At 50.6% G+C, this 15,659-nt stretch overlaps 1 protein-coding gene across 1 annotated transcript in view; it reads right to left on the bottom strand.

Annotated features, from left to right (window-relative positions):
* Positions 1-15,659, bottom strand: part of SLCO2A1 (solute carrier organic anion transporter family member 2A1) — a 70,863-nt gene that overhangs the window by 39,220 nt on the left and 15,984 nt on the right. The window lies entirely within an intron of this gene.

The following is a 15,659-nucleotide window of genomic DNA, read 5'->3' on the forward strand; positions in this document are numbered from 1 at the left end:
TGCACAGCAGGGAGGGGGGCATCTGGAATCAGCTCCAGGCTGAGCCCCGGGCCCTCCTGGGTTCTCGGCTGTTGGGCGGGGCCCCAGCAGGTTCGGATCCCGAGCCCCCTGGAAGGTGCCCCTTCTGGAGACCGCACTGCTCTTCCAGGGAAGGGTGGGGTGCGGTACGTTTCACAGTCTGCCAACGTTCCTCTCTTAATTGAACTCCTGGCGTCTCAGGAGAACAACAGGGGCTCCACCTTCATTTCTGTTTCCTTGCAAAGCTAATCCTGCCCCCTCTGCAGGGGCCCCGCTCCAGGCTGTGGGATCGGAGCTGACATTCCCTCTCCTGCCTGCCAGGGCAGAGCCTTTGTGAGGCCAGCCGGGGGCTCCCGGATAGTGAGGAGGAGAGTGACGGGGTTTGCCCAGGTCACTGTTTTCCATGGACACAGGGCATCTGAGCATGCTCAAGCCCCAAGTCCCTGGTCCAAGCCAAATCCAGGGAAGAGGCAATTGGATCTTGGATGCCTTGCCAGATCCTCTTCTTCTGACCATGCCCTAAAGGCTAATGCCCCCCAAATTCCATCTGTTAGATGTGTCCACTTGGACACTCTCAGACCCTAGACTAATCATTTCCCAAATAGGGCCCACCGTCCTTCCCTACAAATCTCTCCAGTTTCCCTTTATTCTCCATTATTGCCATTCACTTCCCTAAGCCAGAAACCTGGAATCCTCCTAGATGCCCCTATTCCTCATCCCTTGGCATTTGGTGCCACTGCTAAGCCCTGTGATGTCTTCTTGGTGTCTCTCAAGCTTGACCTGCCCTTCGTCTCCTTGTTATGCCTTGCCTCATGCCCTCCCCTCTCCCTGGCTTACTGTAACAGCCTCTCACAGGTCTCTCTCTGCCCATCAAAGCTTCCACCCGCCAACCCCTGCCCCACTCCAGAAAGAGCTGACTCAAATACAAACCTGAGCAGGTGACACCCAAATTAACACCTTTCACTGGCTCCCCACTTCCTACAAGATAAAAACGAATGTCCTTGGCATGGTATCCAAGACGTGACACGTCCTAGACCTCGACGGACTCTGGCTTCATACTCTGTTGTGGTTGATTGTATTTTACAAAGATGGCGACGCCAATCTGCTGTCCCACGTACACCTCTTACAATGTGACAATGACATTCCCTCATCAAAAGATGGAGTCTCTGTTCCCTTCCCTTCAATATGGTCAGTCTTAACTGCTTGCTTCTTATGAAGAAAATAAAGCAAAAATGATGCTGTGCAGCCTCTGAGGCTAAGTCCTGAACGTCGACAGAAAATCTACCCGGCTCTTTCTCTTTCGGGACCCTTAGAACACAGACATCACATTATAAGGGAGCCCAGGCTTCCTACATATGAAAAGGCCACAGTTGGTGTTCCAGGTTACAACTCCAGCTGGTTTCAGCCTGCAGCCAGCATCATGTTACCGAGCGAGCCTTTGGAGGATTCCAGCCCATTTTTGATATCAAGAGGAACAGACTGAGCTATCCCCACCGAGCCCTAAATAGAGGGCAGATTGAATAAGCAGACTAAATGCTGTCATCGTTTTAAGCACTAAGTTTGGGGTCGCTTTGTTACACAGCACTAGGTAGCTGCAACACCTGCTGCCACACACCTTGCCCTTCAAACTTCTTTAAGGTCATACTATTCAAGTTCCCCACAGAACACATTCATTGTCTGTGCATTTGCTCACAATCTGTGCAGAATCATCTTTCCCTTATTTGTCTAGATAGTTCTTCCTCACCCTTCAGGGACCCCTTGCTAGCCTGGGGCTAGTTCAAGGTTGCTTCTAAAAATCCCAGCAGCCTGCTGCTGACTTCTGCACAGAGGCATCTTGATGGCTTGGTGCATGGCTGACATTAAGGACAGCATTCAGCAGAGGAGTGAGGGCCTAGGGGAGACACAATGAGGGTTGGACTGAAGGCCAGCACAGTGGGGCCTTAGGGGGGAGCCCATCAGGGGCTCTTGCAGAGGCTGAGTTGACAAGGCTGTCCATGATTCAGGTGGAAGGAAAGGGGCAGCATTCTAGCCTGAGGGCCTGGAAGGCGGCAACGCCATGTGTGGAGACGGGGAGGAGGAGGGGCGGGGGGCCCAGGAAGAGGAGTATCCATGGATAGGGAGACAGTGAGTTCAGTTTCGGAACACCTGAATTTCTGAGCATAAAGCTCAAAAAGACCAGTCTCCTTCTAGCCAAATTAGCATTAATTAGTAGGAGTGACTAATCCCTACCAAATTCCCCAGGCGTCTCATGAGAGGAAGGTAAGGACAGTAGAAGAAAATAATCTGTCTCCGATCTTTTCCTGAAAGACATGCCGTTGCTCTTTCCCGTAAATACAGAAATTCCCCGTTTTCTCCCTCCAAACACTAGGTGGAAGACTGCGCCTCCAGTCAGCTGGCACCGTTCCACGCCCCACACCCCTTCACCACTCCGCCAGCTTTTGGCCACTGCAGCCTGTCAGGTCTGGTGCCCTACGGGTGCCCTGGCGGAAGTGCTGGCATGTATCTGGGCCCTCAGGTTCTAATGGATTCAGCAGACGGAGGAGAATGAGATGTGTGACTACAAGGAAGGGGAGAGCAAGGAGAAAATGCCAGGAAAAGAGAAAGAAGTGAGTGGATAGTTCCCACAGAGCTTTCTGACCAGAGCCACTCAGGGTCATCACAGCCACCTGGTCCCTCCGACTGCCTACTGAGCACAGGCGGGCCAGACCCTGGGACCACGACCCAGGCTGCTCGAACTTACCGAGGACCTGACCCATGGCCAGCATGAGATGAGGCGACAAACCCCCGACACAATGCAGAACCAGAAACCACCCCTGGAGAACATGGGGTTTAAGAGTCTATGTAGATCAGTGATGGCGAACCTATGACACGCGTGTCAGCACTGACATGTGTAGCCATTTCTGATGACACGCGGCCGCTGAGGTTTATTAAATACAATTATATATAACAATTATACATTTATGTTATTTAAACTATAAATATTGCAAAATAATGTTTTTTTCCTCAAAGTGACACACTACCCGAGTTATGCTCAGTTTTTTGGCGAAGTTTGACACACCAAGCTCAAAAGATTGCTCATCACTGATGTAGATGGACTGGTGGGAGAAGAAGAAGGTTTGCTGGTTGGGTTGCGTCCTACCCTCCACCATCATTTAGATCATATAGTCTTATAGGTTTTGATGGTTTGAGTTTGGGAGTCAAACCTCAGTTCATGTGCTGACTTTGGGGCTACATATTTACCCTGACAGTGGTTTCCCCCTCACAAAGGGGAGCTATAATAATACTTGTTCACACTGCTGTTGTAAGGCTTGCATGACAGCGGGTCTCTAAAGCACCTGGCACCCTGGCCAGCCCACACGCTGAGGGGATATGTATTAAGCTGCGACTTCTCCCACTGGCTCCTCTGGCCCAAGTAAGGGAACCTCTGTGATGCTTTAAAGTTTCCTGCGGCATGAGAACTCGAGGACAGAAGTTCCCACAGTGTGCACACAAAGTGTCACTTGCTTGAGATGCTTCAAGTTCAAAGGATTCCCAGGAGAAAAATGTTTGAAAACTTTGCATATTATAATCTTCCCTCATGAATATTTATAGTTCACATTAGCATTTTAAAGGTTCGGAGAAAACCTTCAGTAAAGACCTGATTAACTTTCTTTTACCCAAATTTCTCCACACTTTAACCAGGCAACCCTCTCAACACATACACATTTTTAAATTATATATAACAGATACTAAAATTCTGAAAAATATACTTTAGAGAAAGATATCATGTTCCTTTCAGAAAGCAGCTTATGGTAGAATCTGAGTCTTGTGATTTCTTCACAAAAGGAAAAGAAAATAAAGATATATTACATGGGCTGTATGATCTTCTTTAAAATAACACACTACGATCTCCTCAGTCTCCTTTTTTTTAAAGCACTATTGCTTACTAATACGTTTGTTTATATCATATGTTAGATTTCTCACTATTTGACATCTCCCTTCACCAGGATGTAGACTTAAGGACAGCATTCAGCAGAGGAGTGAAGGCCTAGGGGAGACACAATGCGGGTTGGACTGAAGGCCAGCACAGTGGGGCCTTAGGGGGGAGACAGTGGATAGGTTGACAGTGAGTTCAGTTTTGGAACACCTGAATTTCCAAAGGTGTTGGAGGAAAGATAATGTGTTTTTTTAGGGTGCCATATCCCCATTGCCTGGTCCATACTTGGGGCTGAACCCTTGCTCCAGAATATTCAACCAGCAGATTAGCTGTCTGCTCCAATGATCTGTCCTCACTCCTTTATGAATTCCCCGGTCAGCATTGCCTCCCATCAGTCTACACGCCACAAAACTTACAAAGCACAAAACAGCTTTTGCTAGCTTAGCTGCGCACTTATTCACTTGGATCAGCTCTAACTTATTTTGGGATATTTCTAAACCCAAACTAAAAAGTTAAAAATTTGTGTTTATGTACGAAGGGACTATCTGGGATGGTAGAAATATTTTATATTTTGATCATGGTGGTATTTACACAGGTGAACACATTTGTCAAAGCTTCTCAATCATTTAAAATCTGTGCACTTTATTATATGTAAACGATATCTCAATAAAGTCGACCTAAGAAAAGATTAATTTTAAAAAGATTTGCAACCATGAAAGTATTCAAAATAATGTTCTTAGGCCTAGAGGGAATCCCACAGATCTAACAAAAAAAATATTATGAGCATTGCAATGTCATTGGAATAAATTTGTTTATTCAAAGAACCCACTTTGAAAGAGTCAAAACCCATGTAAACATCTATGTTTGTGTGTGTGCCAATGTAAATATCTATGTGTTCAAGCTATAGGTCTTTAGGCCCATGTTGCAGAAGGGAACTTGTAGAGAATGCTAATGCGGGGGGAAGAGCATTCTTGCATGGCATGGTGGGCGGGCAGCTCTAAGACCACAAATGCTCGGGCTCACAGCTCCCCTCTTTCTCCAGTCCTAGGGAGCATGAAGAGGAAGTTGGAGAGGAAGGAAGCAGGGAAAATTGGAGTGGTCGTAAAGATCCTTCCTCTAATAAAGAGGAATCTTTTTTCCACCTGTGCCAAAGAGCTAAGAAAGGCTGAAGGGATGTTGAGATGCCAAGTGAAGGCTCAGCGTGGGCCCCCACGCCCCAGTCAAGCTTCAGAGATGTAAGTATTACCCTAAAGGGGAAACCATAGGACCAGGAGGGAAACCCTCGCAGCTCAGGAGGAATGAGAAGGGTCAACGTGCAGCCTAGACCTGGATTCCTTTGCTCACACATTCATGAGCCTCTTTCCAAACGAAACATTGGCGCTATGACCTGAGGCATCTAATGATGGTGCTAGGACACGTGGCAGAAGCTCTGAAATGTGATCCCTGTAGGGTGTTACCTGTTTAACCACTGGTTCTGCTGCCAACCAGCTCTGATTTTGTCCACATGCAACACTCTAGAACATTCTGATGCCTTATGTCCCCTAGAATGTGGAGAGAAAACCTCTCATAAGCTGGAGATGGGGCTGGACTGTGACACAGGCTGTGACCTCTTCGTTGGGAACAACTGCTTCTATCCATAAGTGACGTCTGCCAGCAATCTAAATGAAACTATTCTTCAGAAAGAAGGAAGAACCCAGCCAGCATGGCTCAGTGGTTGAGCACTGACCTATGAACCAGGATTCCGGTCAGGGCATATGCCCGGGTTGCTGGCTTGGTCCCCAGTGGGGGGGCATGTAGGAGGCAGCCAATCAATGATTCTCTCTCATCATTAATGTTTCTATCTTTCTCTCCCTCTCCCTTCCTCTCTGAAATCAATAAAAATATTTTTTTTAAAAAAGGGAGGAAGAGCGGTAGGAAGGGAAGGAGGGAGAAAAGCCGGGTTGGGGGGGGGGGGGTGGTAGAAAAGGAAAGAGGGAGGGAGAGAGAGAGAAGAAAGAGAAAAAAAGAGCACAAGGAACCCTCCTAGTCCCCCTCCCCAGCAATGCAAGGAGAGTTCAGCGTGTAGTGTGTGCCAAGGGCCACCGATGTTGTCTGAGTGAGCGAGGAGACTCGGAGGTGCCTCTTGCTCTAGTTTCTCCACCTTCTGGGAGTCAAAATCTGGCCCCAGAGTCCATTCTGCTCCTTCTCTCCCTAGGCTGGAGCTGACCGTACCCCAGACAGGCAGGAACATCTCCAAGGCTTGCATATCTCTTGGGAAACCCCAGAACAGCGTAGCCACGCTGACAACTCAATTTGAGCAACGCTTGGCATTCAGAAGCCCCTTTTCACAGTCAGCCCTGTGCGATCATAAATCCATTTACATTTCTTTGCACTGTTTCATTCTTTCCCCTGTCAGTGTATTACATGCACATGCGTGAAAAATCAAGTAACATGCAAGGGCTTAGATTGACGAGACTCAGCCCTATCCTCAGCTCAGGCCAACCAACCAAACTGCAGTTCAGGGACCACCACCTCTGGTTTCAGTTTTTCTGTGGATTACAGGAACTCATCTCAAAACGATATGCTTGTTCTGCAATTTCTTGATTTATCCGTTTAGACGGAAATCATTACAGAAGAGGATTTAGGTCACTTGTTCTTGCATCTCCCACCCCTCTCCCTCCTCCTCCTGACTTTTTAATGGTTCTAGCAGCATTTGCATCATGATCGGGTCACTTCACTTGGCAAGTGAAGCAAGCTGGGAGCCGGGAGGGCCGGGGCTTCCCCCCTGTGCACACACCTTCGCTAGCTGACTTTCTATCCACTCACAATCTCGCTCCCTTTCTTTTTTTCTTTTAATTGGTTTTCACCATTGTTTTTTACTCAACACTTTCGTTATAATGAGGGTGTTGGAGATGAGGGAACTCAAACATGTGCCAGTCTGTCTTCTTAACCTTTTGCACTCGGATGTCGAGTGTGACGCGACATGGTTAGCATCGGTAGCAGCTCTTTTTATACTCTTTGAATGTATCAATAATTTGAAATATAAAAAATCCAAATAAATAAGTTTGTATGAAAAGAAACTCCAGTTTTTTATTCTACTGCCGTGCTTTGTAAAATCTGGGGTATTTAAAAAATTAAATCCCGAGTAGAATAAAGGAATCGAGAAAAAAGCAAGCGAGTGCAAAGGGTTAAATTATTAACCCAATCTATTTCCTGCTGCTAAGTCTAGCAAACAAATTAATAATTCTGTCCCCACGTTTCCAGTGGAGGTAAGTAGCATACACTTGTCAGTGGACTAAGTAGTCAAACCCAAAAGTGTATCCAAGTCCTTCTCCACAACCCTCCTTCCCGCCCTGCCCCGCCCCACTACACCCAAGCATCCTGATAAACACTTATTTGACTGGAGTCTTCCAAAGTGGTTGGTGTCTCCAGGGAAAGGCACATGGCCAGAATGGTGCTGGCTCTCGCCCAGCTCCACTTATATTTCTACTAGAAGCCCAGTGCATGATTTAATCATGCACGTGTAAGCTGTCTGTCCGCTGGTTGGCAGCTCCGAAGTCCCTGGGCCCCTAGGGCGAGGCGGGGGCGGGGGCGTGGTCCTCCTGCGGCCGGAGCCCAGGCCGGGGTCTTGCCTTTGCCTCCCGCCCCGGAAGGCTGGGGCCACCGCCACGTGCTCCTGCGGCCCACCTGCCGCCAGACTCCTCCCCGGGGAGCCGCGCCGCCCGCCCACCGCCCGCCACCTCCAAACCTCCAAAACGCCGGCTCGGCTCGCTGCCCCAGAGGCCTGTCTGTGCCGCAGCACAGCCATGGCGCAGACGCTGAGCTCGTGTCGCTGCTGGCAACGCGAGCTCAGCGTCCTGCTGGCCCAATCACCACCCCAGCCACCCCGAGTCCCGCCCCCTGTGTCACCCGCTGGCCCAATCATGGGCGTAGCGGAGTGATGGTAATTTAAATATTACCTTTTTATTATGTAAGATTGTTCGGTTTCTCTACCCTCATAGCCCATTCTCAGACCATGCGGGCAGTTCCCCAAATGGGTAAGACCTGGGAGGTGAGGTTTGGGGCTCAAGAGGCCTAAGGCAATGGAGACAAAGAAGGGAACTCAGAAAGGGTGACTTCTGGCAGCAACCTCAGAGATGCAGGCATCTGCAAGGGAGGAGGGCTCCTCTGAGGCCCACTGAGAGGCCCCTCAGAGCTGGCGGGAAGCGGGAGGTCATTTCTCCCTGTCCTTCCGAAAGAAGAAGAAGGAAACAAAGCAAAGACGGCGCTGTGTCCTGGAAGGAAGGCCGTCTTTAACCAGTCGGCCTGCTTATTACCCTTCTGTACCTTAGGCAGGGTGTGACTTTGGATCGCAATCATGGCCTGGTGGCCCCAGAGGAGAATGCCTCTTTTAAGAAGTGATTCAGGAAATCGAATATGTTCCCACACAGGAAGAATGCCTGAACCAGATAAAGCTCAGAGATTCCAAACAGCCAGCCCCGGGTCAAAGCCGGTGGTATTCACAGCAGCGTTATTAGTATCATTACAAACTAGAAGAAGCCTTTAATAAGACAGGGTCCTGGAAGGCCTTGGGAGGATAAAAATCTGAGCAATCTAAAAAGAAAACAAAACACAGATTTCCATCACAGCTTCATTGTTCCTTAAGAGGGAAGTTGAAGAGTTGGAACTGGGAGGGGACGCCAGTTGAGCTAGACCCGGCAGCTCCCACTGTCCCGTGCAACTTTGCTCTCCAGCATCGCCACTGCCAGCCTCCCCTGCTTACAGAGTGGCCTGCCTGCGTGTCAGGGTTCTCCTTCTATGACCCCAAAGGCCACTGTCGGAGGCCTGCGACAGCCACGTCAGGGAGGACTGGAGCCCTCCTCAACTCCAGGCCTTGCACTAAACTGCATCCCACACGTTGTGACTCTAACACCCAATCTGTTTCTGAAATTCCTGCCCCAAAGTGTTACTGTTACCCCACACCGAGCTCCCCTCCCAATTCCGGTTCTTGCACTAGTGGGTGCTTCAACGTCCAAACCAACCCTCGAATCCACCCCACGCTCTCCACCTCCACTGCGGCCCTCCAGTCCGGGTCACCGCCAGGTCCCATCTGGCCACCATCCCCAGTTCCTACCTTCTCCCTAATTCTGCAATCTTGGCACCCAGCGTGTACCTGGCTAGTCCTCCTTCCAACCTATTCTTTAACCAGCAGCCAGAGTAAACTTTTAAGAAACATGAAGCATAACGTTCACACAAAAAGTCACAAGTCATGCAGACAGGGTTTGATAAAATTTTACAAGCTGGGAACACCTGAGGGACCAGTACTCAGACCAAGAAACAGGCCCAGGCTGGTTTGGCTCAGTGGATAGAGCGTCAGCCTGTGGACTAAAGGGTCCAGGGTTTGACTCCAGTCAAGGGCATATACTTCGGTTGTGGGCTTGATTCCTAGTCCTGGTCAGGGCATGTGTGGGAAGCAACCAATCGATGGGTCTCTCTCACATTGATGTTTCTCTCTCTGTCTCTCCCCCTCCCTTCCACTCTCTCTGAAAAATCAATGGGAAAATATCCTGGGGTGAAGATTAATAAAAAGAAAAGAAAAGAAATAGCACATTCCCAGCTTCCCAGAAGCCTCTTAGTGCCCTTCTCAGTCACCACCCACTTGCAGGATAACAACCCATGAATCCTAGCCACACAGGTTAGTTTGCCTGTTTCGTACTTCATGGAAATACAGTCGTATAGTATGTCAGTGTGATTCACTGGAAATGGAAACCAGAGCCTGTCATGACCCTGTAAAACACCCTCAGTGGACCCCACCACCTCAGATGAAGGTCAAGCAGAGGATCCCACCTCCAGGGCCCTCCTGCCCCAGCCCAATCCACTTGGCTCTCCCTGAGCTCCCTACCACAGCAGCCTCGCCTCAGCTCTGAGCTGCCTACACTCATCGTGGTAAGCAGCTGGAACTTGTAGCTGAGTGGAACGTCCATGGCCCGGTGAGATGACGTGTGGCCCAGAGCCTTTGCGGGTGGGGCCATCTCTCCACCTGGGGTTCTTCACTCCCACCCCCTCCCTTGGTTACCTCCTACTCACCTATCTTTCTGGTGGCAAAGAAAGTCCCTCCTGTTGCACATTCTCTAGTGTTCCTTCAGGGCACGGAGCCTAGATTGCAATGACAACCACCTCGATTCTGCAATCTTGGCACCCAGCCTGTACCTGTCTAGTCAGCCAGAGGAGTGGAGGAGGGACCTGACCGCAGAAGCACAGCTGCTACTCTACGAGGAAGAGGCGATTTGCTGGGCAAATATTGATGATGAATACCGGTAAGTCAGTGGGCACGAATACACTTCAGTGAATCACACCACCAGTGACCTCTGCAGCCATAAACAAGCAGATGTAAATTTGTCAAAATGGATTATAAAGTCCTTGTAGAAATGGGTCCTTGTTTCCCTTCTACCGTAGGCATTTATTGCCCCCAAAGTTTTGGAGGCTGGCAAATTACTTAGCAAACCCTTGTAAATGCTTTCACTTCCATCAGAATTACACCCGGGGCCTGCGCCACATCAGAGCTCCCAAATATCTCCATTGGGAGAAGAGAAACCCTGGATCCACCTCGGTTCCTGGCCCTGCCTGGTTCTTTAGCAGGGAAGGGACTGGAGACTCACTCTGAGCAGTGAGGAGGGAGGATGTCTGGATGTTCGCCTGGGGCCCCCGGCGAGACTGAGGGAGCAAAGAGGTGTCCTGGCAGAACAAGGAAGGAGGCCTCGCCCAGGGAAACCCCTGCCCAGCAGCCTGTTCCCATCCACTACCAGCTTGGCCTCAGCAGCAGAAGACCATCCCATGGTCCCCCTCAGAGGCTGCTGAGTTTCTGCCAAGCCACACGCAGCACACCCATCCCCACCAGAGCCACAGTGGAGGGCTGAGAACAAAGCTTCAAGAACCTGGAATAGAGTCAAAAGCAGGAGCCCACTCCCTTGCTGACGCGCTCCCACAGGCACCTGGGGGCCTCTCTCTCTAACATCATCACATCCGTGATTCCAGGGCAGACGTGGTTATACAGGGATCCACTCCCGAAGGCCTTGCTTAGTTCCAAACACACACAACTCAAGACTTCTCCTTCACTGGATGCGGTGTCTCCCTGTGACGGCTGAAGTGACACGCCCTCCGGCAGAGGTGCAGATACAATTTACAACTCCCTTGGCCGGCCGACTTGGACAGATGTTACTGGTGATACCCAGGGAGCCATGCCTGGGCTTCAGGCTAACTAGCAGGTGCCTCTAGGAAAAGAGCCCCCCTTCTGAAAGCTATTCAGCCCCTGCCTAGAGAGGGGCTGGAGTCCAAGGACCAACCCTCAAATTAAAACAGTGACTCAGCAGCTGCATTTGGGGTCTGGAAATAGATCCCCATTGGGCTCCATGCGACGTTGGCTCTCCTTGAACACGGCCGCAGCTGTGGGAAGGTGTCTTGTCGCTTTGCCTCTGTTCTTTCTGTTCCTGCTCCCCGAGGCCAGCGGCCTCCTGCCTTCTTAGACTCCGTGCAGCTGCCAGTCACCGGCTTGGAGGCTGTGCCTGAAATGGAGCCGCAGGGATACCCCAGGAGAACTCCACCAGCTAAATCTGCAGAGAATCAAGACCAACGGGCCTTTGACAGGGCTCTCTGGGAGGTCTGACGCTGACTTGAAAGAGGAAGGATCTGGAGGCTGTGTGATTTCTCACAACATACGTGGTTTGGTCCGTGTGGAGTATTCTATCTAGCCTTTGGATGGGTAGAGGTCTGCCCACAGACCCTGCCCTATCCTTACCCCAGGGTGGGCAGCCTAACCAGTGAAGGCTGCATCAGGTGGTCAGGCCATATGCTTGGTCTTCTGTGGTCATCCCTGGCCAGCCTCTAGTCCAGCCCCACTTTCTCCATCATTTCAACTTATTTCTGGACGTTTCCAGACAAAGGGCTGTGCCTTCTGTAGCCTCACGTCTCGGACTTTCCTATGTGTCTCCCAAGGTGGTGCCCCTCCCCTCCCCTCTGTCAGCCTTCCTCCCCCTCCACTCCTCAGATGGGCAAGGAGGAGGGGGAGGGAGGAACATTTGTAGGAGCTGGATGGGGAAAGGTCAAAAATCTGAGTGGGATGCAGCCTTTAGGCAGAGAGAAGAGAGTAGGCTTCAGTGGGAAATGCCCACAGAAAATGCCCAAAGCCTTTCTTTCTTTCTAATACTCACCTGAGGACATGCTGGGAGGGAGGGAGGGAGGGAGGGAGGGAGGGAGGGAGGGAGGGAGGGAGGGTGGGAGGGAGGGAGGGATCAGCTGCCTTCCACACACTCCCTGACCAGGGATCAAACCCATAACCCAGGTATGTGCCCTGAATGGGAAGAGAAGCGGCAACCCTTCCTGCCCAAAGCCCGTCTTAGAAACAGTTCCTCAATCAAGTCCCAGGCTGGCGTGACAAAGGAAAGGAAACTGCAAGGTCAAGGCAGGAGGTCAAGTAGAACATGCTAACCTCTTTCCTATCAGAAATCCATGTTTAGATAAAAGCAACTAGGACATCCTTCCCTGGTACCCACACCCTCTGGCACTCCCTACCGCCGAGGACTCCAGGGAGCGACACGGGGGAGTGAGCCACAGTGATTTCCATCGTTGCTGGGAGAGGTCACTCAGGATGTCAAGGCCCTCTCTGCACCATGAAATGTCCAGTCTAGACACCAGAAATGAGAGAACAGGTGGGAGCAAGGCGGGAAGCAAGCCAATTTCTCAAATCCTCTGTTTACCTACAGCATTTAACTTTAAGCTATAAATATCAGCAGTAAGAACACCCTCCTCAACCTCTGAGCACATCTGCCATCACCAAAGTACCTGGGAAAAAAGCAACTGACATGGAACTTGGCCTAGCACAGCAAGCCTGCGCGCCCGGAGAATCCCAGGAGACCCCTGGATCCGACATGTGGCCCTCGGAGCTCCTCCTGGCCAAGAAGGCACTGCCCTCTGCTTCCTTCACATCCTCCTTTCTCCTGGCTCAGAGGCAGGTCCCAGGGCCTGAGGTTCACAGCCTTTGGCTTGGCCCACAGCCACCCACAGCAGGAAGCTCTGGGAGGCCTTCGCTGGCCAATCTAGGATGCTCCCCCAAGTTCTTCCATCAATTACAGCTCCACATGACTGACTTCCATTCCCTGGGAACCATTCCAGTTTAATATGATTAGTTCCCAACTTTAATGAATGTGGATGTTACAGCCACCTCAGTGACCTCTGCATGTGAGTCAGTACCCTGATATATGCCTCGCCTCACAGCAGAGGTGCATCAGAATTACCTGGAGGGCTTGTTGAAACAGCCTGCTGGTCCCCACCTCCAGTTTTGGATTGGGATAGGGCCCATGAATCTGCATTTCTTCCCTCTCCCTCCCCCCCCCCCCACTCTCTCTCTCTTCCCTCACCCAAGGATATTTTTCCATTGATTTTTAGAGAGAGGGAAAGACAGAAATATCAAAGTGGGAAAAACACATTGATTGGTTGCCTCCTGTATGTGCCCTGCCCAGGGCCCAGGCTGGGGAGGAGCCTGCAACTGAGGTATGTGCCCTTGACCGGAATCGAACCTGGACTCTTCGGACCGCAGGCCAACACTCTATCCACTGAGCCAAACCAGCTAGGGCAAGAATCTGCATTTCTAACAAACACTTGCCATGCTGATGCTGCTGGCAGGGGACCACACTTTGCGAACCCTTCCTTCCAGACATCTCTTTCCCGGAGACAAGGCCCAACCTTTAGCCCAAAGGAATGGGGTAAAACTGAGACCATCTCTGCCCTCCCTTGACCATCTGCCCATTCTGAGCACAGGGACTCCCCACTCAGTGAGGGTCTGACTGGTGAGAGCCCCCCACAACTAGCCCTCGCTGTGCACCTCCATCCACCTCCCAACTCCTTTGAATACTCTGCCTCACCTAGGGCTCTTGAAGGCAAGTGCAAGGGAATGTGTTTTCCTCATTCCCACCTGGTTGGTTTTGGCTGGGGTTTCTACCTGCAGGGTTTGAGACTCCTGAATGAAATCATCAATAAGATGATTTAGATGGGGAAAGATTAGCTAAACAAATACATATTGCCTACCAGCTGCAGCCCTACGAGACAGCGGCAGACATGAGGGAGCGGCAGACCTGAGTGAGTGGCAGACATGAACGAGCCGCAGACATGAGCTCACTCACCTTTCCACCACCACTGACAATTCATGTCTGCAGCCCAGGGGCCTGTGGCCTCAGCAGCGGATCACAGAACAAAAACTGAAAAGTAACCTAAGGAAGGGGCACCTAGACACTGGGGATCGGCTGGCAGCCTGAGCCGTGTGGAGGAGGGAAGCAGACCCTGACCACAGGACTTTCAAACTCTGGGAAGGAGTAGATGGGATGCCCCGGTCCAGGCTCCTCGCAGAAGATCCCCTCTAAGCACACCTTCCCCCCATCAGTGACTTCAGCAAAGCCCCTTTGGTCCCTGCACCGCTCCTTTCGGGGTGCGCACCTCTCTTAGAGCTCTCCACAGGCTGCTGCCACGTTTTGTCGCATACCTATCCTGAAGGTCACTGCCCTTTGACCCTAACAGTGCAGATTCTTGCCCTAGCTGATTTAGCTCAGCGGATAGAGTGTCTCAATTTGGTTAGACTACAGTTACCAGTTATTCAGCCAAAGACTCATTTAGGGTTGCTGTGGAAGGGGTGTGCGGATATAATTTAAAAAGTATATGCAATATATATATATATATATATATATATATATATATATATATATTAAAAGCCTAATATGCAAATCGACTGAACGTCGGAACGACTGGTCGCACCAGGGGGCAGACGCTCAATGCAGGAGCTGCCCCCAGCCCGCAGGCCCCAGGCCAGCCAAGGCGGGTGCCAGCGGGGAACCCTCCGATCATCCTGCCTGTTGCCCCGAAGAAGGAGGTGACCCGCAGTGGCAGGGGTGGGGTGGGGCTGGTGAGCGGGCGGCACCAGGCCGGCCAAGGTGGATGCCAGTGGGGGCCCCCCAATTGCCCTGCCAGTCGCCCAACAGATCGGCCCTGATCGCCAGCCAGGCCTAGGGACCCTACCCGTATATAATAAATTGACTTTAAATAAGGAAGATTATCCTAGAAAATCTGCATGGGCCAGATTCAATCAATCAGAAGGCCTTAAAAGCAGGACAGAGTGAGAGAGGAGAGACGGTGGACAGCAGCTTCAGCCCATGCTTGTGATCATCCTTTCCTGGCTGCCTGCCCTATGAAATCTAGTTTTGCTTATACAGCCCCCACAATTATGTAAGCAAGTTCCTTTTAATAAATCTCTTAATATCTATACATATACATATGGTGTGTGTGTCTGTATTTTCTATTGGCTCTGGTTTGACTGAACCCTGAAGTTGACAAAACAATGGCCTCCCCAATGGCCATGTCTGAATACTCAGAACCTGTGACTACATTGCTTTACGTGGCCAAAAAGACTTTGCAGATATGGCTAAATCAAGGTTCTAGAATAAGAAGTTTATTCTGGATTATCTGGGTGTGCCCAATGTAATCACAATGGTCCTTCCTTACAAGAGGGAGGCAGGAGTGTCATTCAGAAAAAAAAAGGTGAGAGGGAGAAAGATGTCAAGATGCTAAGCTGCTGACTTTGAGGATGAAGGAAGGAGCCATGAGCTGAGGAATGTCGGTGGCCTCTAGCAGTTAGGAAAGGCAAGGACACAGATTCTCCACTAAAGCTTCCAGAAAGAGCACAGACCTACCAACACCTCGATTTTAGGTCTTCTGTCTTCCAGAA

This window comes from Cnephaeus nilssonii, assembly GCF_951640355.1.
Source record: "Cnephaeus nilssonii genome assembly, chromosome: 17".
NCBI classification, from domain to species: Eukaryota; Metazoa; Chordata; class Mammalia; order Chiroptera; family Vespertilionidae; genus Cnephaeus; species Cnephaeus nilssonii.